The following is a 4281-nucleotide window of genomic DNA, read 5'->3' as shown; positions in this document are numbered from 1 at the left end:
AAGTCAGTCAGAACAAAAGGACCACTGGGATCTTTTGCTCTATGCTCCAACCTACTCTCCTTTACTTCTTAGGCCCCATTTCCTACTAATCTCTCCCAAGGTCTCTGGCTCTGTCCATGCTGGCCTCCTTTCTGTTTTGTCCCCACCTCCACCCCCACTCCCAAGCTTCTTAGGATATAATTGACATATAACTTTGTACAAGTTTTAGGTGTAAAACCTGATGATGGGATGCACGTATACATTGCAAAAGGATCACTGTAATAAGTTAGTTAACACATCTATCACCTTGTAATTACCTTTTGTGGTGAGAGTCTTTAAGACCCACTCTTCTAACTACTTTCGAGTATACAATACAATATTGTTAACTGTAGTTACCAAGACGTATGTTAGATCCCCAGAACATATTCATCTTAAATCTAGAAGTTTGTACACTTTGACCAACATCTTTCCACTTTTTCCATCCCTTAGCCCCCCCAGCAACCACCATTCTGCTCTGTTTCTATGAGCTTGTTTTTTGTTTTTTGTTTTTGTCTTTGTCTGGCTTATTTCACTGATCATATTAGTCTCAAGGTCTAACCATGTTGTCACAAATGGCAGGATTTCCTTCTTTTTTATGACTGAGTAATATTCTACTGTGTGTATGCGCTGCATTTTCTTTTTCGTTCATCTGTTGATGGACACTTAAGTTTTTTCCATGTCTTGGCCGTTGCATTTCTTGAAAACAACAGTTGCTCTCCCACCTCTCAACCTTTCTACTTGCTGTTATATTTGTCCGAAATGTTCTGACTCAAACAACCTTTAACCCATTGCTCAAATACTTTCTTAGCAAGGCTTTTCCTGACCATCTTGCTTAGAATGATGCCATCTGTGCTTCCCAGAACTCACTATCCTATCTCCCTGCTTTATTTTTTTTCCTTCATGCTTTATCATCTGGAATAGAATATATTTTGTCTTTATATTTCTTTGTCTTCTGTAAGTTTTTGTTAGTAAATAAACTTCACAGAGACATTAAAAATTTTTTTTAATCTGTTTTGTTCACTGACGTATTCTGAGCCTGGAAGAGTACGTGGCACATAGCAGGCATTCAATCAATAGCTTGGAATGAGTGAGTAATAGGTTCACAGGTATCATTTTTCTCTAATCTCTTCTCTGTGCTTGAAATATTTTACAAACACACATACACAAACTCCCACCAATAAGCAAGCTAAAATAATCAAGAAGGGTCTCTCAGTGTCAGAAATATGATATTTTATGGGTGGGGCTATATACTCTTCAACATTATTTGGTACCTACTTCAGTCCCACACACAAATAAATTCTTAATACGCGCTTTTTATTACCACAGAGACAATTCTACAGATATTCCAGCCACTTCTTATTTCTTCAAGAGGTGCATTAAGTTTTTTAAAAACATGTTTTGCTTTTTAATAATTATAAATTATTCATAATTATAAAATTAAGGATAGAGACCCATTAAATAAGTACATAGGTTAGACTAAAAAATTACATGTGTGTTACACTGTATGCTTTTTGTTTTTTTTCCCTCAGTGATGACCCAGCTAATTTTATTCTCTTTTTCTTTTAAGGTTTTTATTTATTTATTTCTGAGGGGGGGGAGGGGCAGATAGAGAAGGAGAGAGAATCACAAGCAGGCTCTATGCTCACTGTGGAGCCCAATGCAGGCCTGATCTCATGATCGTGAGATCATGACCTGAACCTGTATCAAGAGCCAGGTGCTTACCTGACTAAGGCACCCAGGTGCCTCTATCTTTTTTTAAGAAGGAAGAATTTGGTTAACTTGCACACTGGGATTCCTCTAGACCTCTCAGTGATGATTTTGAAAGGACTAAGCACAACAGTGGTGGTAAATATAAATAATTTCTAGTAAACATTTTTACCATTCTTATTTATTATAGAATTATATGTATAAGAAAAGAATGACTCATCTGACATTAATGAAGTCTAATTTATACTCTTCTTCTCTCTCTCTGCCACCGTACACAGTCCCAGCACCTTTCACAGCAGAACTGGGAAGAATCTAGTTTCTATAGTATGAAAAATGAAATTTCAATTGATCTATTAGAGTAAAAACTGTTTTGCCTAGGTGAGATCGTTAGCTTTTTATTTTTCTTAGATTGCTACAACAAATTACTTTACATGTTAGAACTAAAGTTCCTTTTAGTTCTTTGTTTTTTTTGGCGAAAAATTCCTGTTGTATTACTATATAAGACCAATGCCTTCATTGTTTGTCCCAATTTCTAATTACATTAGTTATTTGCTCTAAAATATTGTCTAGTAATGGTATTTATTAAGTGAAATAAGTTTTAAATGTTCAAATAATCTAATAATTATTTTGTCAGTAAGTTATCATGGGCCAGTATAGTTGTGTCATCTTGTTATCTTCTTGGATTTCAAACTGATGCAGGAAAATCAGTGTAGGAAAAATTAAAAATCAGTTGCACCCAATTAGGATTTCTTATAGCTTGGGAAGTGGCAGCCAGCTTGGTATTTCAGGTGTCTGACACACTCATTCAACATCTAACCTACACATTGAGACCTACTATGGGCCCAGCTTTGTGTTGGGTTCTGGGAATACAACAGGGAGCATGAAAGATACATTCTTGCTCTTGCAGTGCTCACAGTCTAGCAAAGCAGATATTAAACAAACCAATACAGAGATACTTCTTTAAAATTATGAATACTACAATTTAATGCAAAGGGTGTGAAGAGGGTTGGCTAGAAGGACTGGGGCATTTTCAAGCCACATCTGAAAGATGAAGCTGATTAGTTGGGTGTGTGGTAGCGAGGGGTGGGGCAGGAGAGAGACACCATGACAGGAAGTGGTCAACGAGCTCGGGGTACAGAGAGTGATGTGAGATGAGTCTGGATCATGCAGGTTTCTGTAGGCCTTAATGAGGAGTTTGAATAACCGAAGAGCAACAGGAAGCCACTGAAATGTTCAAACCACATGAGAGACATGATCAGGTTTACATTTTTAAAGAACTGCTTTGACATCAATGTGGAAAAAGGATATAGTCCTTTTGGTTGTGTGCAGTATTGCTGCAGACTAAGAGTGGTTCTGAAAATTGCTAATGCCTTGTTTCCAGAGTCCATTCTATGATAGTACCTGGAATTTGATTAAATTCTTTTAGTCAGTTATTTCTGCCTTAATTCTGAGGTGGTTTTCAGAGATTCTGTTTCTAAATCCAATGCTCTTAACAGACTGTTCATGTACTTTGTTCTTGAGTTTATGCCACTTGTTATCAACAATGCCAAGGAGCTGGTGTTTTCTCTGGTGGTTTTGATGCCCTGGAAGAAAAGAAGGGCATAAGCTCACCATGGACTCATTTTATGGGATATACCCATAATGCCTTGCTGATTGTAATAAAGTGAAAATACAAATAACAGATGCTGATTTAGATCCTTCCAAGATATTTAAATATGGCTCAAATAATTTCAGTTTCTATATCCCAATCTCTAACATGTTTATAATTAGGGTAATATGAGTTGTAACGGTATCTGTCAAAATCTTTTTTATGAATGTTCTCTGAATGAGACTCATAAATAGCATTGTCAGCATATTTTAATACTTTTTTTTATTTCCTACAGCTAAATCCTAAGATGCCAGAGGACAACGAGAAATCCAGAAATTACATCATTTCTATTACGTCTTTGGAAACTCTTTGATAGGAGGTAACAGATCAGTAAGGATTTTAAGAGAAAGAAGTCTGCCACCTCCAGAAAATTCTGTGCGGAAGATGAGAAAATACCAGGTACATTCTTGATTAGCAGGGCTTAGTCAGGTGGGGGTCCTAAGACCCTTTCCCTGCAAGAGCTTCATTAACAATATCCAGCATTGTACACATTGATAATCTTGTGTTCAGAGAAAGAAAAACTGATTTTCCTAAAAAAATTAATAGTTACAAATCAAGTATGCTCTAAATACCATACATGAATTACAAAGATAAGATAATTTATTCTCCTTTTGGAATAATTGTAAAATGAAGAAATGTGTAATGAGGAAAAACCTACTAATAGGATCTTCACAGAGTTAAGTGCTGTTAACATATTGGTGCATTTCTTTGTAGTCATTTTCCCTTTTGTATTATTAAAAATCTCTTAAAACAATTTTGTAACTGTGTAATCTATAATCTGGCCATGCTATTATTTGCTTATTTCCTTTTGAAATATGGAAAAATAGATAAGAAAAAGAAGAAAGGTCTATACTCACCTCCCACAGATAATCACTATTAAAATTTTGGCATATAATCTTTCAGTCATT

Source organism: Panthera uncia, chromosome B1, assembly GCF_023721935.1.
Source record: "Panthera uncia isolate 11264 chromosome B1, Puncia_PCG_1.0, whole genome shotgun sequence".
In the NCBI taxonomy this organism is placed as follows: Eukaryota; Metazoa; Chordata; class Mammalia; order Carnivora; family Felidae; genus Panthera; species Panthera uncia.
The sequence above is the reverse complement of the archived record's forward strand: the minus strand, read 5'-3'. Positions refer to the sequence as shown.